Raw genomic sequence first — 24,543 nt, forward strand, 5'->3', positions numbered from 1 at the left:
CATTAAGCCATCTTATGAGTTGGGCTCCACTGGAAAGAATTTACCTCAGGAGTCACCCTCAATTTGAGGTAAAATTGACAACCACTAGAAATAGATTTTTTTTCTCCGGTGGTATTCAGACTTTGGAAAGGAGGGAAGATCATAACTCAGTAACAGAAAACATACTTTGCAAACAAAAGATTATAGGTTCAGTCCCTGGCCTCCCCCAGAGCATTTGGAGAATGTGTGTTTGATACCCAAGAACACAGCTGCCAGTCAGCATAGAAAATGCAAAACGAGATGGAACACCCTCAAAAAATATAAATATAAATATACATTTGGTCCTCAATTGCTCTTCTTTTTGTGTATGACATGGGGTGATTTCTTTGAACTTGCCTTTCAATCTACAGCCCGCCATCCTGTGCCATAGACTACACCATTCCCGATGGTTCTCCAATCTATGGGGGCATATTCATGGGTTGCAGAAGCAATGGGGAGGTCCAAGCAATAAGATCCAAGCAATGCAACCACACCACACACACACAAACAGATCATTGCCCTCCTTAATCCATTATCTGAGGGACGCGGGTGGTGCTGTGGTCTAAACCACAGAGCCTAGAGCTTGCCAATCAGAAAGTCAGTGGTTTGAATAACCGTGACGGGGTGACCTCCCGTTGCTCGGTCCCTGCTGCTGCCAACCTAGCAGTTCGAAAGCATGTCAAAGTGCAAGTAGATAAATAGGTACCACTCTGGCAGGTAGGTAAATGGCAGCTTAGTCATGCTGGCCGCATGACCTGGAAGCTGTACACCGGCTCCCTTGGCCAATAAAGCGAGATGAGTGTCGCAACCCCAGAGTCGTCTGGACCTAACTGTCAGGGGTCCCTTTACCTTTAATTCATTATCTAATATTTAAAAGATTACACTTCGCTAATATTAATTGAACTACTAAGATGCAAGAGGAATCTTCTCACATACATTCCTCACATGAAATATAGCCACATAAAATGTCATTGTTTTATTGAGAGCTGATTAAAATCAGCACTAAACCATTCATTCATGTAAAATTGCCACTCAGTGTTAGTCAAATTTGCACAGAAATGGAGTGACACAGAACAAAAATGATTACCGGTACAGTATTTTATTTTTTTAAGCAGTTTTCTCCACATACCTTTTGTAACCCTGTTAAATATTTCTGCTAATCTGACACAAATTATTTGCAAACATCATATTAGCAGTGTATAATTATGGTTATAAAGCATATCAATTTAAAAATCCCTATAGTAAATAAATGCTGTTAAAATGTCTCAAGTAGGTTACTAGCCTTAGTGTTTATTCAAATAAGGCTTTTTAATGTGGGTGGTTTTGCAAAAACTGCTTCCTGTCAAATTCATTGCTTCCTAAGGGAGACAACTGGGATCCGACAGCATGTCGCTGTAGCCTTGTCCCTGATGATGTCACTATAGCCTTGCTACCTATGGTGTTACCATAAATGTATTAGGGAAGACAACTGCTGCTCAAAAATAATAATGGGTTTTGCAGTTTCTGTTTGATGTGGCTGAATGAGAAGTCATCATGTATAGCACAAAGAAAGGCCATACTCTTAACACAAATGTTAATAACACTTAAACCCATTAAAATCAACAAGGGTAAGCATACTTAATCTGTGCTGAAATACTGTATGACCAGCAGCTCAAATCACTAAGTAGGTCACTTCACTCTCTACTATTCTAGCAGTGTGGATGGAGACCTGGGTGAAACCCAGTCATCCTAATTTAAACAACTTAAGCACATTTAAGGTAAAGGTAAAGGGATCCCTGACTGTTAGGTCCAGTTGTGGACGACTCTGGGGTTGCGGCGCTCATCTCGCTTTATTGGCCGAGGGAACCGGTGTTTGTCCGCAGACAGCTTCTGGGTCATGTGGCCAGCATGACTAAGCTGCTTCTGGCGAACCAGAGAAGCACAGAAATGCTGTTTACCTTCCCGCTGGAGTGATACCTATTTATCTACTTGCACTTTGATGTGCTTTCGAACTACTAGGTTGGCAGGAGCAGGGACTGAACAACGGGAGCTCACCCCGTCGTGGGGATTCAAACCGCCAACCTTCTGATCGGCAAGCCCTAGGCTCTGTGGTTTATACCACAGCACCACCGTGTCCCTTACCTGCACACTTACTTGCAGGTAATTTAATTGTATTATCACAGGAAGTGAGACTTGGTGAGCTGCCCAAAAGTGTGGAGAGAAGCCTGAATCATATCATCATCATCATCATCATTATTATTCAGATGCAGGATCCACTCGTGTTCATGGATAGTTTCACCCAGTGCTATTGTTCTATAAAAAGAGGTGCCAGAACTCACAATGAATGCCTCACTTGTTCTCTTATAATGGCAATGGCACCCACCTGAAAAAAAGCCCTGGTTCCACCACTCTAAGAGCCTATTAGCTCCCCTGGTGTGGCCTAGTGATAGATGCATATGGATCAGGCTGGATCTGTGTCTGGACAACAGCCAAATTCCATCGTTTTCTGTTAACGCTCTTCTGACCCTTTGCAAATCCCTGCACTCCTGTCTTTATTACCTATTCCCAGACTTTCTGTCTGCCTGCTTGCCTTCCTGAGTCCCTCTGGTAGATCAATCCAGTGTCTCCCACCAACTTGCAGTCTCATCCTGCTCACTGCTATTCCCCAGCAAAATCCAAGTCAGATTGCAGTTTTACATCATTATCTTGACCATATTGGCTTTGGTTAAGCTTTCTTTCCAAGTACTTGTTCTAAAGATTGCAGGCTTTGTTGGATTTTGTTTCCATTTCCTTCATATCCTTACAGAGAAGTATGAATAAATATAAAACCACAGCTTCCACATCATGGCTGTGCTCAAAACTATGCTCTCCGCCTTCCTTTAGACTTACACAGTTTCTCTCTTTTTTCATTCTTATTTTTATTATATATTATTAAACAATGAGCTTTATTTGTGATAATGGTAATTGTCGAAATGCTCTCTTAGCAAGCTACCAGCTTTTCATAAATATTAAATTCTTCCTTTCTGTAGCTGAGCTCTAAGACTATAAAAATTTGGTAATTTTAGAGGATGAATTATTTATCCACTTTATAATTTGCATAAAGAGAAATGCTGTTTGCTCATTAAATTTAGAACGACAAGGGGGGACAGTTGGCTATTTCCTCTTCATAACCAATTGCATTATTATTATTATTATTATTATTATTATTATTATTATTATTAGAACAAAATGAGGGTAAATGTACAGTATGGAGGATGCTCTAATATTGTAGGAAAATTGATTCACCCCTTTGCCAGTCTGCACTCACATAGGTGTCAGCCAAGTTAAAGCTATCATCTTTCCTTATTTTTGTCTCTCTGCACAGGATTATTAACATTTCAAATTAGCATTAATTTTCTCCCAAATATGTCTCTTTTCTTTTTTCTTTCGGTTGCTAGCAACTCATCCGTCATATCGCTAAAACCCACAGTAGCACAAGAAGGAAAATAAGCTCCATAAACCATGTTATTGATGAGTCGTTGCTTTCCATCAGCATAATACCCACCCACATCTCTGAAATAGAGATTTCGGAGCCATCCTCGTGATGTTTCAATTCTTTGACGTTTCAATAAGGCTCCCATCAAGACTACATTATGCCTATTATTTCTTCATCACTACCACACAGTAATAGCTCTCGTTTTCTCCTCCATTATATATGCAGGCACAATGAATGCAATGTTTTCTTACAGCCCAATCCTATTAAGTGTTAAGGTTGGATCACATGAAATACTTTTCAGTTAGCTGATGATAATAATAATAAACCACATTGTGATACTGCAGCAGCAGATATACTGGCACCAATACTCAGGATCAAAAATGGTAAATTTTAATCTTAGGAAACTAGTGTTTATTGGAAAAAGCATTGAATGTGTATATTCTAATTTCTTAATAGAAACCACGGGGATGGTAGGGAGATGTGAGTAGGATCTGGATAATGGTGCGTGGAGAGGATTTTTAAACCCCTTTCCCTGTGTAGTTCAGTCCCACCAAATACCTCTCTGAAATCACTCACTGCTGCCAAGGGGAGCTTGAGATGAAAAGTGGGAAGACTTCAGTCCTATACTTCATTATCTGGTGTAGGAGATATCAAACAGCATGTAGCTGTAGCTCAGCCACATGAACAAAGAAAGGGAAGGCCGATTGCTGTTTCCTAATGAGAAGCACAGAATGCACAGAAATTATAGCTTGCCGTTAGGCTAGAGTGAATGTAAGAAAGAGGAACCCATCCATAATATATTCCATGAGGGCACATGGATGTGGCACGTGGAAGCATGGAAGAAAATGCCCAGAACAAGCAACTAGGGTTATGTAGCACATGTCTGGTATCTGGGGTGTAGGCTAAGGGGGAAGCTGAGAAAACCATTTGGGTACTGGAATGCCCATCAATATCTTTTATGAAACCCCAGTGATTTAAGTACTGTATTAGTAGGGATAGAAAGGTAAAATCCGTGTGAGTTGTTTGGCCTTCACACTGGTGGATTGATTTAAGGATTAATCCTTTTAAATACTTGGTTGGGTTGATGTGTTTAATGATGCATTGGGCTCTGGACTGAAAGTTCACCACTGCTACCTAACCTCTACTACTTCAGAACACAAGAAATGCCTCTTTTCTTGTGTCCTCTTTAGATGTGGGAAGTCTATATGGGGCAGGGTCTCTCTATGTGTGCTCTTACTAAAGCTTTTGTCAAATGTTAAGCTCATTTCATCTCGGCTGCACTAATGTGAGGCCAGCGGATGGACAAAGCCCCAAGAATCAGGGAAGAGAAGCTGATAATGAGGTTGGCAGGAGACCTCCAGACCTAGTCCTGGTAGCCAACTAAAAATCCTGATCAAATCTCATTTCTATGCTGGAAGTAAGTTTCAGTGAACTTAATATGACTTGCAAGCATGCATAGGATTGCGTAGCAAGGAAGGCTATCATGGTTAACAAGCTCACCCATTACATTACTTGCATTAATGAAGAAGTCCTGTTCAAGCAAGTATAGTGTGCAGGTCATATCTGCTTATACGTTGAAATAAATGTACAATCTACACCTTGCAGGACTTTGGTGACTGAAATGGCACATTAAATATTGGCATATGCAAACATTATTGTTTTGAAAAAGGAAAAAGAAACCATTTTTTTTGCAGGTTCGGTTTTATAAGGAGTGGAAACAGAAATCCTGAGATCTCTCCTTACAACCCCATCTGGGCTACTGTTTATTTATAAATGAAAACTTGGAGGAAAATTAAATTACACTTAAATTTATACTTCACTATATTTTTTATATTACTGCAGACCACTGTTTGATCGTTATATGAACCTCAATGCTATATCTCAATGAATACCTCCATGGGTATTGGAGGCACTGAACTACATTGGTTCTGTACTTGCTTGCAGGGTACATAGAGTAACATTGGGGGTGGGTGCTCTTAGACCTGCTGGTACTTGTGCCAATGTGTTCTGCAGGGAATGTCTGAAACCTTAGACCAATGGCTAGACTCAGTATAAGGCAGCTTCTTATGTTCCCAACTGGGGAAGAGCAAATTGCTTTCAGCACAACAGTATGGTTTCCTAATTTCCATAAACACGTATTAAACATTTTCTTCACAGTGGGGAAAAACGATGAACACTAAAGATAAAACAGCAAATCCCCTTTGCTCTGAGCAGTGGGTGCATGGCAAATTTGCAAGAACAGAAGCTTTAGGCCTGCTGAAGAAAAGGAGTCATGGTGATAAACATTTTCGGTGAAAAGATTTCATACAATGAACATCTGAAAAGAGTAAACCCTTCCTTTTAACGTCAGACTAGATTAAGGGTTTTGATGTGGGATGCATCTACCTACAAGCTATCATTTGAGTGATGCAGAGGCCACCTCAAAACTCTTAAAAATATATAGAAGCACAAGAAGAGGAGCAGATATATAATTTTTCTGTTCAGGTGTTCAGGTATTTAGAGATCTTGCTAGACTGTCTTATAATTTTGCACAGGGAACTGCTACTTTTCAAGGCACTTTCAAAAAAGACCTAATAAGGGTAAAAAGCAGATATGGGGCAGTATAATAATAATAATAATAATAATAATAATAATAATAATAATAATAATAATGTGCTGAAACCCATAATTAGAAGACTTAAGGATTTTTTGTTACACACAATTTTTGCTGCATTTTGGCTGTTTTGTGAAATAGTGTGTGTCTATTGTTGATTTTGCAGAGTCCCGTACACAGCAGAAGAATGAGCAGTACATGCCACATGCTTAATTTCAGTTTATTTACACTTTCAATGCTAAGAGCTTACATACATGCATCTTGCCTCTGCGTGAGCAGAGAAAACATCCTCTCTCCTCTGAAGCATGGAGAGAACTCCGAGAGAACAGTGAAAAACAGGAAACCAGTGTACGTCACATCCAGTCTCCTCTTCCCATGGGAAAACCCAACAGCAACTGACTGTGGAATGTAAACACCTGTCTCGTGACAGGCACTTCGCTGCACAGTGAAGGAAGCAGAAACCAACATCTGTGTGTGTGTGTGTGTGTGTGTGTGTGTGTGTGTGTGAATTTCTATACCTGTTCAAAGCAATTAACATCCATCCAAGTTTCTATTAGATTCTTATACCACCCTCATACTACATACAATTATCAGTGCAGTTAAAGTAAAATCTGTTGGTGCTTGGGCAAAAACATGAGCCCAGCAAATCAGGAATCACATACAGAACATAGTGAAATCAGGGCACCTCATCATCAATCAGATATAGTTAAATGAGAGGTGAACCTAGGGTCCATCTTTCAGTCAGGGGGACTGAATGGGATTGATGCCTCCTGTCTCAGCCTGCTGCATCAATGCAGTGATTTCATTGTTTGTAAAAGAAAGACTTTCACGCTGATCCAATCCTAATCTCATGTAACCCTTACTTAGGTATTCCAGCTAGTCAACCACCATCAACTTGACTGTGGAGAGAATGCTGGTACAATTACCTTGGTAAATGGGGTTATTTCCTTTCTCCTTCTGCCTCCCAGCATGTTCTGCATCCATTTCAGTGTAGGACCCTAACACAGACACATGCCCGACTGGCATGTTCTCTCCTTCCTGGTTGATCATTTGGGAGCTTCAAAAGCTTTCTTCAGCCCAAACATCACAGTGACGGATACCAAGAAACATCAGCACACTCAGGGATCCACAGGGTATTCACAGTTTGTGTAACAGAACCAATAGCATAGCATTTTGGCTAATCTACTTTATTTACATATAATACACTCAGAGCATTCTGACTTAGCTCCTGCCTCTTTCTCGTCAGACAGCAAAGAGAGAGAAAGAACAAAGGACAATAGTCCCACTTCACGGAACACAGTAATACCAAAACATCCTGTCTCCGTCACTTCCCACACTGTGGAATGAAAACATACACCATCATGTGATAGACAACAATCTCATGACTGCAAACACGAAGCAGGAATCTTAACAAATTTTGTATAGAACCATCTCTGCCTCTCTTTTGGTTCAACAATATTTCTGCTGCTGAACTGTACAAGTTCAGACTACTTATGGAACACTGCAAGTCTGAAGGCTCCCAACCTACCAAAAGAGAAACAACTCCCATCAGATGTCTGAAGCGGGGTAGTCTTTCAGCAGATTAATCCGATGATCATTCAGTCTTTGCTCACTCAGTCTTTGCTGTGGTACATAGGGAGCTAATACACAGTCATTTTCCTTAGACATTGGGTTGCAAAGCTGCCCTAGCCTAGACATTGCACACATCCCTGGTTGATTGAATGATGTCAAGCAAATAAGAAAAGCTGGAGAGATTTATAATTTGGAAAGTTTAGTTTGTTTCTGAGTGTTGTGCCACGTCGTTTTTCTATTCTAGCAACAAATCCAGGTCAGCAACTGCAAAGAACAAGTGTCATCTTGAAAGTCATTCAGGTTTGTGCTTGTAACAAAAATAATGACTGTCTCCCAAAGTGCACAGTTGAAGTAGAGATACCATAATGAGGAAGAAAAATACAAAGTGAAACTGAAAGAAAAATGAGGAAACTAATGAGCCCTATCTTGGATCATGTTGGTTACCAAACCACTATCTGGTTCAGTTAACATTGTAACAAAGGTGAGTGTTAAAAGGACATTTAAAAGAGAAACAGACATTTTGGAAATGGTTCTCTATTACATGCTCAGTCATCAGTTATTGCCTTTGGAAGATTGGAAAATGGGCCAATCTGTCTTTCTAAGCAGCCCACTGAAACAAAACAAAACCAAACAAAAATACCTCTTGAAACATTCCAGAAAATTGCAGAATATTTACAAAGGAAATTGTCAGTTGGTTTACAAGAGAAGTAAAGTGGTTGTCATCTGCTGTGGAAGCTCCAAATGTCAATGCAGGAAACATCAGAAAACTGTCCCTCTTGTATTTAATAAAGTAAGAAGGGAAGAAGAAGAAAAAATACATTTTAGAGGAATATTAAATGGGAAGATAATTTTTAAAAAATTGTTAGGGAAATAGAACAAGTGTTAGTCACAGATATCATTTAGGTTTGAATGCTTGAGACAGGATTTGCATTATTAAAGGTGGCACTGAATCATTTTTATGACTAAACACTTCCCTGGATTTCTGGTAAGCCTTTAAATTATTTTCTTTGGCATGTTAACAAGCAATAGATTGTGAAGCAATCCTCCGGATGTGGCATCCTGGTCAGTCAAGTTGATCTTTTGTTTCTTCTTTCCCTCAGGATGTGGGATCTTTTGATTGCCTGAGGAAATAATTTGAATGGCACATTACAGTTTGAACATGGAATGTACCTAATCTACACCCCCTCTTTCTGCAAACAGCCAAGAGCTCAGAACTCCCCTCTCCATGCATATCAGGATTATCTACAGTTAAAGATTACTTTCTGCAGCATTCAAACAGAAGAAAGGCTATTATCTTTTCCCCCCTTCTCCCCCAGGCCTAATTAGCCAATTAAATCGGACCCTGGTAAAAGCTGGATAAATACTTCCTGATTGTATCCCATTTAACTTGCTTGTTTCAGAAATATGCACATCTCCAGGTGACAGGTTATGCAGCAAAGGCTATTCTAACAGCTTCCTTTTCTGTCATTCTGTTTCTGTGTGTACATATTGTAACTGTTAACCTGAGGGCGGGCACCATAGGTTAGGCTCTGTAACAGATAGGAATAAATATGAAATGTGTATAGCTGGCAGCAGAAAGAGCAATCTATAACCAAAGTGCAGAAACACAGGAGTTCTAAAACAGAAAGAACTGCAGAGACAGTAAGAGCTTCTTCATTGTAATTGGAGCATTTTCATTTCCCTTGAAGAATTCCTGCTACATTACATGTACTCTGTGGCTAATGAAGCAAATAAATATGCCATGGTACCCAATGGAACTGCACTAGTGCCACAGGTTGTGGAAGAGGAGAGCTAAAATACATACCGTCAAACATCAGACTTCAGAGAAGGGCACAGCAAGACAAAGGACCCAGTTATACAGCTGCAAATAAAATGTTTTAAGTGAAATATACGAATGTGACACTAGATGCCGATGGTGAGCTATGCCAAATTCAAGGTATTTTTCAAAACGTTTTTTAAAAAAAATAATTTCTCCAACTTCTTTATATGTGTGTAGATTCTACCAAAGGGAAAGCCAACAGATTCAATGAGTGGGTTTCAAACACAGAAAAGGGGCTTTAACCTGGACTTGTTTTTCAGGCTATCCCTAGCATCCAATTGCTGAATCTTTGCTAAGATGCTTGAGTCAAAGAAAGCTGGGAAGCTGAAGGAGCCAAAGAACTATTCTTTGCACTTAACTGCGTCAGAAAGCCAGTGTGATCATGGCAGCCTTCACTAACAAGATGTCCTTTTAAAAAAATTGGACCTCCCATAAAGCCCAGCCCTCATGGCCTTATTGGCTGGTGTTGATGGGAATTTTAATCCAAATCACCTAGAAGTTACTAGGGTTGGGAAGGTTTGCTTAAAGTTTGGGACTTGGACTGGAGAAAGTCGGCTTCTCATCCTGGTTCAGCTCATGGGGAGATCTCTGCCTAACCTCCAAGCGTGAATTTTGGAACAGACTGAGACACAGCTGTATATCCCTAGGTACCTTGCAGTATTTTTGGCAGGATAGAATAGAGGTAACCCATGTATGCCACTTCTTGGAAGAAGGGTGGGATATAAATGTGAGTAATAATAATATAGATCTCATGATGTATAATTTGGGAAATAGTAAACTGCCTTAAGTCAGATAATTGGTCAATCTAGCTCAGTAGTGACTCTGTACTGAGAAATAGTAATTTCAAGGTTGGGGACAAACATCTTCCCCAGCCCTTTCTGGAGACATTAGGAACTGAACCCCTGGCACAGTTGGTAGTTCACTAGGCTTGTGTGTTCTTTTTAAAGGAAGGCAACAGTGTATTGGGAAGTTCTCCTGGAAATGCAAATACTACAATTTTATTCCCTGTGCAGATGTTGTGTCTTTTAATCAGAAATCTAGGTAAAATAACTGGACAAGAGGGTATTGTAGACAGCTGATAGCATCCTTGGTAAAGTGATTCTGTACCTGAAGTAGAAGTAAGTGGCTTGGTTAGGGATTAAAATTATTTTTGTTTTGTTCTCATTACGTCTGTTGGAGAAAACATGGCTATCCCTAAAATCCAAGGAGCAGTTCTAGTAAAATCCTTGACTTCTAAGTTGATATGGTCTCATTGATTTTAGCTGGCTTAAACCCAAGTACTCTGGCTTAATTGATCTATGTGAATTCCGTTAGAAAAATATTGAATCGACGCTTGGCAGACTGAGACATAAAAAAAAGTACAGCAATATATGACCTCATTTAAAGAGCGTTACAGAAATTGAAGAGTAAGGAGCTAAAACACCATTTTAGAGAAAAGGGATATGAACTGATCAATTTGTGGGGGTGGGGAATGGGGAGGGAGAATTTAGTTTAACAGCTGTATTCAAGCAGGAAGGGAAAATTATTGAACACGATATCAATAGACAGTTTCTTGAGAAGTGGTTTCATGCAGGGACCATGCCATCGCACAAGGAGGCACTTTATTTATTTTTTCCATAATAATTTTTAATGATTTTCTAAACATACAAAATACACAAAACACCAAACAAAAAAGAAAAACACATACATCAAAAACAAACATCAACAAACAAAATTTGACTTCCCCATACCTCCCTTTCACTACATCCTTGTTTTATCCTTATTCTTTAACAACCCTTCGATCAGTTTTCTAATCAACTCTCTTTTAGATCTTCTTAAGATTAAGATTTACAGCTGTAATTCTCCATTTCATACCCCTTGACATCTTATCAGTCCAGAATTTTACAACAATTTTTAAGATATACTCTAAATTTCCCCCAGTCCTCCTCCACCGTCTCTTTCCTCTGGTCACGGATTCTGCCGGTCATCTCTGCCAGTCCCATATATTCCATCACCTTCGTCTGCCATTCTTCAAGAGTAGGTAGTTCTTGCATCTTCCAATACTTTGCCAACAGGATTCTTGCTGCTGTAGTTGCATACATAAAAAATGTCCTGTCCTTTTTTGGTACCAGTTGGCCGACCATGCCCAAGAGAAAAGCCTCCGGTTTCTTTACAAATGTCCACTTAAGGACTTTCTTAATTTCATTATAGATCATTTCCCAGTAGGCCTTAATCTTTGGGCAGGTCCACCAAAGATGGTAAAAAGTTCCTTCAGATTCCTTACATTTCCAACAGTTATTATTGGGCAAGTGATAGATCTTTGCAAGTTTGACTGGGGTCATGTACCACCTGTAAATCATTTTCATTATATTCTCTTTCAAGGCATTACATGCCGTAAACTTAATACCGGTGGTCCATAACTGTTCCCAGTCAGCAAACATAATATCATGACCGATGTCCTGTGCCCATTTAATCATAGCTGATTTCACCGTTTCATCCTGTGTGTTCCATTTCAGCAGCAAGTTATACATTCTAGATAGATTCTTAGTATTGGGTTCTAACAATTCTGTTTCTAGCTTTGACCTCTCCTTCTGAAAACCAAGTTTCCTGTCTTGTTTAAATGTCTCATTTATCTGACGATAATGTAACCAATCTTGAACTTTATGCTTTAGCTTCTCATAACTTTGAAGCTTCAACTTTTCGCCATCTTGTTCTAGAATTTCACTATATTTTGGCCAATTAGAGTCCATGTTAAGTTTTTTCACTGCCTTAGCTTCCATTGGTGACAACCACCTGGGGGTTTTACTTTCCAACAGATCTTTGTATCGGTTCCAAACATTGTACAGTGCTTTCCTAACAATATGGTTTTTAAAACTTTTATACAGCTTTGCCTTGTCATACCATAGATATGCATGCCAGCCAAAGTTATTGTCATACCCTTCCAGATCCAAAATGTCTGTAGCCTCAAGAAGTAGCCATTGCTTCAACCAGCAGAATGCTGCTGATTCATAATAAAGTCTTAAGTCTGGCAGGGCAAAGCCCCCTCTATCTTTTGCGTCAGTTAAAATCTTAAATTTTATTCTGGGCTTTTTGCCCTGCCAGACAAATTTAGATATATCTTTCTGCCACTTCTTGAAACAGTCCATCTTGTCTAGGATCTGCAGCGTCTGAAACAAAAACAACATTCTCGGCAATACATTCATTTTGATAACAGCAATTCGGCCTAACAAGGAAAGTTTCAGCCTAGACCATATATCTAGATCTTTCTTTACTTCTGACCAACATTTCTCATAATTATCTTTAAATAAATTCACATTCTTAGATGTTAGATTCACCCCCAGGTACTTAACCTTTTTTGTTATTTCCAACCCAGTTTCACTCTGAAACCTATCTTTTTCTTCAGTTGTTAAATTTTTTTCCATCACCTTTGTTTTCTGTTTATTTAATTTAAATCCTGCTACCTGACCAAATATCTCAATTAACTCTAAAACTCTTTTGGTGCTAGCTTCTGGCTGTTGCAAAGTTAACACTAAGTCATCTGCAAATGCCCTTAATTTGTACTGTTTGGCTCCGACCTGTCGCACAAGGAGGCACTTTATTCACTTTATTCATGCAGAAATTCACTGATTCTCTTCCACACTCATCCCTGAATCTGCATACCCTGCTCATGGATCTAGAGTATGGGTGGGGAAACTTTTCCAACCTAACTTTCTGCCATTTTTACAATGCAACAATTAAAGCTACAAAGACAGGAATTAATTTGAAACAGGATTCGCCAAGGCTTACCTGTTCTGAACACCAGGGTTCAGTGAAAATAAACAGTGCCTGTAACCATCTGCACCTCATCACTGAGTAACCATAACCTTGACTTAGACATCTGGGATTCAGGACAGGTCTTTTTCATTTGTCACAAGACTATCATTTCAGGGATTGTTCAAACTAGAATACTAGAAATCAGGAGAGAGATCCCACCCCCTTATGCTTACAACCTACTCTTCAATCCAGACATTAGCAATAGATGTTCTAAAGGAATTTAATGCCTCTGCCAGCACATTTTAGACCAAACCACTTGGATTTTTACAAAACATTTTGGCATATAAATTAAATATGTATTAATTAACATTTTGATATAAAAATTACACCAGGGTGGGGAGCCTGTGGCCCTCCAGAGGTTTTGGGACTCCAGTTTCCATAATCCCATACCATTAGCTAGACTTTCTGGAGCTGATGTGGGGCTGGAGGAGAAATTTGTTCTGTTCACATTTAGCTGGGGCAGCCCAGAAAGATGGGCAGTGTATAGATAATAAATTGATGTTGTTGTTGCTGCTGCTGCCATTATTATTATTATTAGGCTTTGAACCAGTCTTCCTGATTTGAAACTTAGTATCTTAGTCCCCATGCTACACTAGCTACCCGGACACTGAGGTCCAGCACCGAGGGCTTTCTGGCAGTTCCCTCAGTGCGAGAAGCCAAGTTACAGGGAACCAGACAGAGGGCCTTCTCGGTAGTTGCACCCGCCCTGTGGAACACCCTCCCACCAGATGTCAAAGAGAACAACAACTACCAGACTTTTAGAAGACATCTGAAGGCAGCCCTATTTAGGGAAGCTTTTAATGTTTGATGTATCACAGTATTTTAATATTTTTTGGGGAAGCCGCCCAGGGTGGCTGGGGAAGCCCAGCCAGATGGGCGGGGTATAAATAATAAATTATTATTATTATTATTATTATTATTATTATTATTATTATTATTACACAGACAATTTAAGGGTTCTTTCTAAATGCAGATATATGAGGAACTGAGGAGGAACCAAGGAGAGTTTACCTACATCTTTCCAAATTTCCCAGCGTTTCACATCTTCTTTCAAGTCACTCAACAAACTTTTGAAGTGGAAAGAAATCAACAAGCCAGCATCTGTCAAACGAGTGTGCTACTCATCTAAATAATCAGTGCATTGAAATGGTAGATAATCTTCTCTGTATACCTGACTTAATGGCAGATGTAGACTTAAATGCTTTTGTGATCATGAAGCATCTGCTTAGAGTGCAAAGTGGACAATATTTTCTGAAGGTTGCCTAAATCTTTCTATTACATAAACCCTAGACATATGCCAGATCGGCACTCAAGGGCAGGAAATTATGTGGTTAAAATATTTATACAATGCCAATTTAGGTTGTGCTGTGTCTAGAAATGTTCAGAAGTGGAGTTGCTTCCTAATGGCTCCTGCACACCAAAGTGAAAACGAAGGTAAGTGAGGTGTTTGATACCAGTCAGGTATCAGGGGAAAACAAACAAAACAAAACAAATATGGCCTGTCTGTCAGGTAAGTTGTCTGTTATGGGCTGTTTTGCAATTTGCAGAAGGAGACAGATGCCTGCATTTCCACAGTGTGTTGACCAGAATCGTTTTTTCTCTAACACACTGGAAGAAGTGATGCATTTATGCAGACATCTGGGTTTGTGGGGAGGGGGAAGAGCCAGAGAGCCTTGCCCAAAAGCAGTTGGTGTGTCAAAACAGTCAAGCTTCACCAACACATCCCCTTAGGCCCTCAGGATGAAGATGAAGGATGAGAAGAGAAAGCATGCAGGTTTAAAACCTCCACATATAATTAACACTTCCAACCTCTGGGAAAAGTGTTTGCTTCTCCTGAAAAAATATGAGGAAATTTCATACTGATGTTTCTTATGCTGCTTTTTGGCCCTCCTTATAGGACAAGGTAGGGACGTGGGTGGCGCTGTCGGTTAAACCACAGAGCCTAGGACTTGCCAATCAGAAGGTCGGCGGTTCAAATCCCTGTGATGGGGTGAGCTCCCGTTGCTCGGTCCCTGCTCCTGCCAACCTAGCAGTTTGAAAGCACGTCAAAGTGCAAGTAGATAAATAGGTACCACTCCGGTGGGAAGCATTTCCATGCACTGCTCTGGTTTGCCAGAAGCAGCTTAGTCATGCTGGCCACAAGACCCGGAAGCTGTACGCTGGCTCCCTCGGCCAATAAAGCAAGATGAGTGCCGCAACCCCAGAGTTGGTCACGACTGGACCTAATGGTCAGGGGTCCCTTTACATTTACCTATAGAACAAGGTAGAATTGTAGATCTCTGGGAATGGTGAGCACTGTCCTTTATATCCCAAATCCATGATTTGGGATACTTTTGTTAAAACTAACCAATATATCGGAAGTTAGCAAGCAGACTTTTAAGGCCTCCAGCATTCTTCACCAGGCTGGACATTGTGCAAATCAGATGGTACAGGGGGTGGCAGGTGGACCCAGAAGTGACTTGACGCTCAATCCATGAAAGCCTTATTCAGGCATTTGGAACCCATGATAAATCTCCATGTGCATGTTGAACATATAAAATGCAGCAGTTACACAGATGTGTCTCCAGCCCCAAGCAAAACACACCAAGAAAGAGCAACACCATAGATGTTGATTCTCCTTCCTTGCCAGAAAGAACACTCAGCTTCAGCTGCCCTGTTGCCCTGGAACTGCAGAAGCGAGAGGAACGGACACTCTGCCCCCATCCATCTACCAACAAGACAAGAGCCTCCAACTGCTCTTCAAGTGTAAACACTCTAGCAAAGAGAAGATCAGCAGAATACAAAAATATAGCATGCAGCTCATTCTACCAACATTCATGCTTGTGGAGAAACTGTCAATCGCCCCAAGTGCTCCTTATAATTTTTGAATCTCAGAGAACAGTTTAAAGATACAAAGTTTCTCCTCTCCCCATTTTTCATTGTGGCAACCCCAAATCGAAAATAATGTGCATTGACTATAAGGAAGACGGTGGAGGGTGTCTGGGGACAACTTTCCATTTATTTTGCTTCAGTGATTTACTGAATGCAGAAGAGAGAGTGAGTTTATATGGAGGGGCTGAGAAGGAAGTCTTTCATAACTGCTATAAATGAACATTTTGTGAGGATAGAAAAGGATCTTCTTCTTTTTAATCACTGGGTCTGTCTCATGGAGAGAGAGAGGAAAAAACCCTGACAGTTATGTGATGTATGTATGAGCACCATTACCTTTTACTGTAATATACACATGTCAAGACATTTCATATATAGCTCTTCTCTCTGGTGGATTAGCTGATGGAAGTGGTTCTTTAACTCACTGGTTAGGGACATGTGTTTTTTTGAATCTGAGCAGCGCAAGTTGAGATTTCTGTGTTAGAGGGCTATGCAGTTGCCTGGTGACTGGAGTGTGAAATAAGGTTCTGCCAGCTCCTGCTTTCAAGTACCTATTTTTCCTCTGCAGAACTGTCATGATTAACTGGCAACCCATTTGTTATGTATCTATCTGTAAATGCGAGCAGAGGGCTACTGAAACTTTTTACTTTTCTAAAGTGTAAAAATAACTTCTCTAGAAGCAGATACTTAATACACGCCATTTCCTTCAAAGCGGGGGATATTTTAACACTATATCAAAATGGGAAGCCCACCAATATGGACAGGGATTAGCTGAACATGGAGATAAACTGCACCCACCCACATCCACATACTAAATTACTCATCTATCTTTTGATGCCTCTTTGAAGCCATTCTGTCTTTCTCATTGGAAAGGCATGGATTGGATATGTCAGACTTGGACTATCCAAACATGTTAGCCTTGTAAAGCCACTGAGCCAGAAATGAATGAAATGGAAAGGAAGCTATTGGTAGACTTTGTTTGGTAGAGCCAAACCAACCAACCTCATGCTCCTTAAAATTCATGGACGATGAGGAATGGAAACCTTAGGAAACCCAAGTTCTCATCAGTATAATCATACTTGAATTCCATGGACTGATGCTTTCCTGTACTTGTCCTTATGTTGTCCTTGTGGTATCAGATAACATAGCTGGATAACTGCTAATGGCCCAGTATAACCTCCTTATCACTGCCCTCTCCATGGGAACATAGGAAGTTGTGTTATACTGAGTCTGATCATTGGTCTATCTGGCTCTGTATTGTCTAGAATGAGTGTCAGTCACTCTCCAGGATTTGACACAGAGGACATTCCCAACACTCCTAATTATGGCTGGACTCTGACCCCTCCCCACTACTGCCATTGCTGCTTCAACAGCCACCTGGGGAGTGAGGGAATAGATCAGTGCGGGTCTGGAAGTGTTTTTTCTTCCCTAGTTCAGACTGAAATCTGAACCAGAGAACTTTGGTATGAGGGTATGCTGGTTGGCAATACTAACATGCTTTGTGACATGAGCATGCCTACTGCATATTAAGTTTGATCACCACTATTGGCAACACAGAAGCTAAAGATTTCTCTCGGTGTTTGTATCTATATACAGTGGCACCTCAGGTTAACTTAATTCGTTCTGGAGGTCCGTTCTTAACCTGAAACTGTTCTTAACCTGAGGTACAACTTTAGCTAATGGGACCTCCCACTGCTGCCGCGCCACCACCGCACGATTTCTGTTCTCATCCTGAAGCAAAGTTCTTAACCCGAGGTACTACTTCTGGGTTAGCGGAGTCTGTAACCTGAAGCGTCTGTAACCTGAAGCGTCTGTAACCCGAGGTACCACTGTATGTTTATCTATCTATCTATATCTACACACACACAGACAGACAGAGTTGTCTTGCAATCTTTTGTAGATAAATGGCTGTAATAACAACTTTCTTCTTAACCTGCTTAAAGTCCCTGGGAAAATATGTCCCAAGGTTTAAATTATGTTTACATCCTGGCATTGTCTGCTACGAAAGAATCTTCTGAAGATGTATCGGGTTACTGGAGAATATTTCCATTTGATAACATCCATAGTATAGTTCAAAGTCAAGGTCAAATGCAAAGAAACTGCATGGAGAAATCTGTTCGATGAGACACGCCGAAGAGGAAGGCGAACAAAGCAGGCGAGCGTGTATCTTCTTGTTAATTAAGATTTGCTCAGCTCGTGTTTATACTTCAGTAATGACAGAACAGTTCTCTTTATTATAAGTTGGATGGCTCTCAGGGTTGTTGAAAGGTTTACAAAATGGGTTGGTATTAGTGTGGTTCATGCAAAATAAACAGAGGAACTATCAGTTCCAGATGTCCCCCCATGCTTTGAGAAATCAAGTTGCTTGCCAAAGCCTTACTGGCTCTGCACCTTCATTTAGTGAATCTTGAATGACATAAACAAGATTGTTTTCTCCCTAAAGGGAAAGCCATATGCTCATAGATCTAGCAAAGCCCTCCAACCCAATGGATGCAGACTGTGCAGTTGTCTTATGGCTTCTCCTCTAGCAAGTCTTTGCTGTCAGTTTGTTCAAACACTCATTCATTACTAACTTGTTTTCTGTAAACACACATGCACACAAAAACTGCTTCTTGGTTGGGAAAGCCTCTCTCGTTTTCCTCGCTAATTCTGGTTCTTCTCTCTGTGTTGGAGCAATTGAATGGTAAAATCATTTGCCAAACTGTCAGTAGGAGATGATTTTTTTTTCTTTTCGCAAAAGGAAAAATGGGAATTGCATTATCTTTGTTGCATTGTTAAAGAGTATTCTCCATGTGGAAATTTAAACTCAGAAAGTTAAAGTAAAGGGGAAGCAGTGGTCTCTTACCCTGAACATAGGCATGCTCCAAATCCAAAGTACACAGAGTGGCGTCACTGAAGAAAGTTTCCCAAATGTACTGGGGTTGGAATTTTTCTCCCTCTTGTCTTATCCCCACAATCTCCTTGTGCATGTGTACACATATACAATTACACAGTGCTGAAAGCTCTGCTCCACTTGTTACATACATTCCTCTACTGTTCAGCCATGTGCCAGTAAGTTAACCATTTCATTTCTTTAAGAAACATACAGTACCTGCTTAATTAGAATGCAGAAACCCCTCAATGGGTCTTGTTGGAGAAGACTGCAGCTCCAAACATGCAGGAACATTTACAGCTGGGTTAGCAAACGTTGAAGAAAGTAGAATGGAAACTGCAAATGGCAGCAGTAATGAAGCATCTAAGTCCTAACCTGATCTGCTAACAGAAAAGCAAAAAATGACGTTATACTTTGAAGGAATAATTGTCCGATTGTACACTAGATGATATCTTAGTATCCATGCAGATGTTTTCAGATGTGTGTGCATTAGTGTTGAAATGATTTAACAGAAGCATTTTAACCCAAATATTTAACTTCTAGAAACTCTGGGAAGCGGTCTTAAACTGCGAGAATAACAACCATTGTGATGTGTGGATGTAATAATGTAAAGTTTTCAGAAAGGCATTCTAGCTTTCCAGATTTTTTAAAAATAGGGAGCATATTTGGGAGGCGGAATTTTTTTACCAAGGAAAGTGATAGGAAAATAAGGACCGTATCCAGGCCTGGTATCAGAACCAGCAGCCTTGGGCAGTCTTCATAACCCAACAAGGCCCACAAACACGTCCTCCTCTGCCATCACCCTCAGACCAGGCAAGAAAATGCTGTGCACTGGGCTTTGCACAAGCTGTGAAGGCACAATCAGCCAGCTAATTGCTTGTGTCTGCAAAGCCCTCTTTGGCCCAGTGCCATATTTACCTGCCTCACACCTGATTGTACATATGATATTAGATGTAGGCATGCAAGCAGGCATTGATTTCCATTTCAACTCATGATTGTTACATGAAGCACTGTTTTCATTCTGCTGTAGTTCTGCTTGCAACAAAATATATGGTATTTGGCTTGCTGTTTGCTCTGGTGGAATTTTATATAGTTAATTAAGTTATCACCCTATTATTCCACACCTTTTCATTTCAATGCCAAGGCGATTCATTTCAATGCAGAAGGGAAAAATACAGGCATCAACTATGTATCATTTATGGACAGAAAACAAGTGACTATCTATGCATTTGTAGGATTGATATTTTGTTATGGACATAAGCAAATATTTCTGCTCTTGTTCCCATTTCCTGTCTGAGCACTCTGACATTCTTAGTCAAGGCAGATAGACATGGCTCCAGCATGCCAAATGGAAAGGACCATAGCCCAGATGTTCCCCATCACTGATGTAAGAGGAGATGACACTTTGCCAATGTTCCCATCAAATTTGGATGTGTGCATGTCAGTTCCTCAAAACAGAAACAGTTGGGGCATTTGAAAATGAAGTAGATTGGAATTTTCAGTGATAAGATTAAATCACCTGCTTTTTTCTGCTGTTTTGTCGAAATGAATTTATTCCTCAACCCAAATGTATAGGTTTCCAAGTCCAAATTTGACTTCAGCTTCAAAGAGCCTTGTTCTGTGTTGTGTTTTCCTCTCAGAATCAAGAGAAGTTTAGACTCAACAGGATGGTGTCCACCTGAAGAAAAAGCAAAGTAAGCACATTAACCAATTAGAAGAGATTCAGTTCTAAACAGAAAGATAAGGAAACGTCTGCTGCAGCAGCTGGGAAAAAAAAAGTTCAGCTGGGTCTTGTGAAGCAGAATGTTCTCCTTTCTGGCCTGAGGGAAGAAAAGATCTGTCATCCTGATATCCCTGCCTTTTCCTTATGGCAGTTCCAGTAATGATGCAACTTGAAGATAAAGCACTTCAGAATTTACCCATTATCTAAGAGCCAAGATTTCAACTTCAGGCTTGTTTCCCCTTGACTTTCATTCCCTCTCTCTTCTTCCCACTCTTCAAATCCACTCCTTGGTTTTTCCTTTCCCCCCACAACCCACAGCAGCATCTTCCTTACATAGGGATGATTTTTTTCTTAAAACCTCAATTTGTGTGAATTTTCTTCTTCTTCCTGAATCACTCCTTGATATCAATGAGATGTGAGGTTTTCGTTTAATGGTTGCACTAAAAATAAGAAAGGGACAAGGCATTTCTAGCTTCTGCCCACTTCCCCTCCTACTGTCAATTACCAGTTATTCTTGAGAGTCCTTCTTGCCCCATTTCCTGTCCCTCCACAAAAACATTCCCATCTGGATCCCTTTTGGGACCTTGCAGCAGAGGGCAGCATTCTTTATTTAAACAAGTGTTGTGATTTTCTAAAAAATATCATACACAAGCACAAACACATACTTGTGCACATACTTAAACTTATTTATAAAATTATGCTGCAGAAATATATTATATGGGGCTTGACCCTTGCTTTCTTTTATTTCTTTAAAACATGACATCTTTTTTTCGCAGGGCCTGCAAGACAGAGTTGTTCCACCAGGCCTTTGGTCAGGGCGCAGCCTGACTCCCTCCTCTGGCAACATGCACAGAATTTTGCTTAATCGGTTGCCATCAATTTGATTTTAATTATTTTTTATAATGAAATATTTTTAGAATGTGTGATTATTTGACTGTTTGATTATTTGATTGTTGTTAGCCGCCCTGAGCCCGGCTTCGGATGGGGAGGGCGGGATATAAATAAAATTTATTATTATTATTATTATTATTATTATTATTATTATTATTATTATTATTAATAATAATAATAATAAACTGCTTAATATTTTATGCACAATATATGTCTTTTTTCATAGAATTTTATCTATAATACAATTAGTCAGAACTGTACCACCATAGCATAAAAGATGCTCTGAGATAAGGGCCTGGAACCAGAAGAGATGTCCTGCTTTGTCCTGGTCCTGAGGGTTGACTTGTGCCTGTATGTTGCTGAGGTCAGTAGTTGACAGGATGGGTTAAAGAGTGAGAGATTAGGGTCTCTTCTGATGTAGTAGGGGTTAAAGTGCTAGTGCTGCTAATGACTTGGAGTTTGGTGTGTGTAGCCTTCTACCACCATTTCAACTGATGATCATACCAGTAATGAAAAGTGTCAAAGTACGTTTCCAAAATAGCCCACCCATTTCATAACGTTTTACAGAGGCAACAGGAAAAGGTTGCCTACCTTTGGCCAGAAGGGCACCACACTGGTGGAAGGTAGTTGCACTGAAACAATAACCTACTGCAAAGTGCTATAAACTTCAATAAAACTGCTGCTCACTAAAAGCCAATGTCTTCTCTCTTCGTTCCATATGTGTGTGGGTGAAATTGATCTCACTTTCTCTTTGAATCAGGGATGAAACAAAGCTTCAACTTTTAAAACTGAATAAATCTGAGCTGCTTTTTCTTAAGAAAAAGAACAAGAAGACTTTTAACAGTTTTTAATAGAATATTTAAAGAGAGAAGTAACTGGGTGTTCTTATTTTGAAGTTTAAAAAGTTTGTGGCATACCAAGTCAGAAATCAAAGCAAAGCACTTGCAAAATTAGATTCATTGCATAAGTTTAGGTAGGATCAGGAAATCCTATAGCTGAATCTAAGTCAGTATTTGAGATTTTATCCTAAGAGTCCCCAAGCCAAGTTTTTTGGGGGGACAAACTGTGATCACACCAAATTGTCTAGAAGCAGGACAAGATCAAAATCAGGTGGTCTATTTACAAGGTGAATGGGAATTTATGTGCTAGAGTAGGAGATAGAAAACTGGAGGATGCAGGTATAAGCATGGCTAAATATGCAATCATTTCACATAACAGAAGATACATCTCAATATAGCCACGATCAAAGGAATATATTACAACTCTAGGACATACCACAGGAAGCCTGGAGCTATTCATGGTCAGCACTGAGCCAGAATCCTAAAATATGGGTGTTTCTCTTGGAGTAGACTTCTGGGAGTTTGAGCAGCCAGACCTTTAATAAGAGAGTGATCCAGGTCATAGGCCTGCAACTCTTCACAATTACTAGCTTCAACTTCCAAACGTGGATGCTGAAGACTGGTAACTGTGCTTCCCCAGGAAATGTAAGCCAAGCAATTTCATTCTTACATTTTCTAACCTCAAAATTTATTCTGGTACATTGATTGCTCAATAACTCCGTATTAATGTGCTAGAAGTGGTTAAACCTAGTGTGGTGGGGCAGCAGCGCTTACCTGGCCTCAGAGGCAACAGGAAGCTTGGTTTGGTGCTCCTGCTGATCCAGTTTCATTGAATCAACCTCCCGGCTGCCTCCCCTCACCTTCCATGCAGCGATTCAGTGTTTCGCAGGCCAGGAGAGTGGCACCACCCCACCATGCCATCTACTATTGGTGAAACCTCACCTTAAATAAAATGGAATACAACCAAAGGGTTTCCATTTAAGAACCCAGTTGAAGGTCCTATGCAGTCAGTTTTATCCTTAAAATGAGGACTCTTCACTGACATCCACTCTTGGATTTCCTCTCATGTTGTTTAACTTAGAATGGTACAAAAGCCTTGCTCTCGACCTCATTCCCTCCATAATATACCTTTAGCTTCTGATCCTACTTCTGCTTTATGGATGCAATATCAAACCATGCAGAATGATAAAATATTGCTTGAATATTTCAAGATGGAGAAGAAAGTTTTCCCTGTAAGAATCTTCCAGTTAATGCAATGGCTGTTCTCAAAGGTGAAATGTCCAAAACTTAATTTTCGCTTTGTATTTTGATAGGTCAGGCTCTTTTTAATTATGGATGTTGCACTGGGCATGTGGTAGCATATTCTTTCTCCATTTAAGGAAATTAGAGAGACTGATCCCATTTTTAAAAAATCTCAGGAGATTGCTCATGTCCTAATCATCCACTTGGTGTATGTAGTTCATGAGCAATATGAAGAAACACAGGTCTAGACAGTGACATGAATGCAAGAGATACATTCTGCCCATTCTTAAAAAAGAGATTCACTCTCACATTTGATTCAGTTCACATTTAAAGGTGAACTGATGTAATTCCCACTTTCTGAAACACATCCCTCCTTTGGAAGTTTCACTTATTAAAATGTTGCGATGTAGTTCTCCAGTTATGTGTTAGCAATGCATCTAGTAGGGCATAATATAAATAAAAATGAATATGCATGTTCATATATTCAAATATACATTCATATGAATATACAGTGGTACCTTGGGTTACAGACGCTTCAGGTTACAGACTCCGCTAACCCAGAAATAGTGCTTCAGGTTAAGAACTTTGCTTCAGGATGAGAACAGAAATTGTGCTCCGGCACCATGGCAGCAGCAGGAGGCCCCATTAGCTAAAGTGGTGCTTCAGGTTAAGAACAGTTTCAGGTTAAGTATGGACCTCCAGAACGAATTAAGTACTTAACCCGAGGTACCACTGTAAAAACATGCATTATGTTAGGGGAAATTGCTTTGCAAAAATGTGTATATTAAGCAAAATTGCATACAAAACTGTGTCTATTAGGAGAAATGCACACTAATATGCTAATGAGTTTTCATGAGCAC

The 24,543-nt window shown here is 40.0% G+C and overlaps 1 long non-coding RNA gene across 2 annotated transcripts; it reads right to left on the reverse strand.

The window, feature by feature from the left end:
* Positions 1 to 7,014: 7,014 nt before the first annotated feature.
* LOC309378435 lies at positions 7,015 to 22,961 on the reverse strand. 2 transcript variants are annotated; one of them, XR_014172067.1, is made up of 4 exons: positions 22,878 to 22,961; positions 20,508 to 20,666; positions 19,208 to 19,368; positions 7,015 to 8,758 (listed from the first exon to the last, which is right to left on the reverse strand). It is a non-coding gene; the product is annotated as an uncharacterized lncRNA (long non-coding RNA). The 2 variants fall into 2 exon arrangements; XR_014172068.1 differs by having other exon boundaries at positions 19,208 to 19,371.
* Between the last annotated feature and the right edge of the window lie 1,582 nt (positions 22,962 to 24,543).

The sequence above is a fragment of the Podarcis melisellensis genome (assembly GCF_964234715.1).
Source record: "Podarcis melisellensis genome assembly, chromosome: 9".
Classification (NCBI taxonomy): Eukaryota; Metazoa; Chordata; class Lepidosauria; order Squamata; family Lacertidae; genus Podarcis; species Podarcis melisellensis.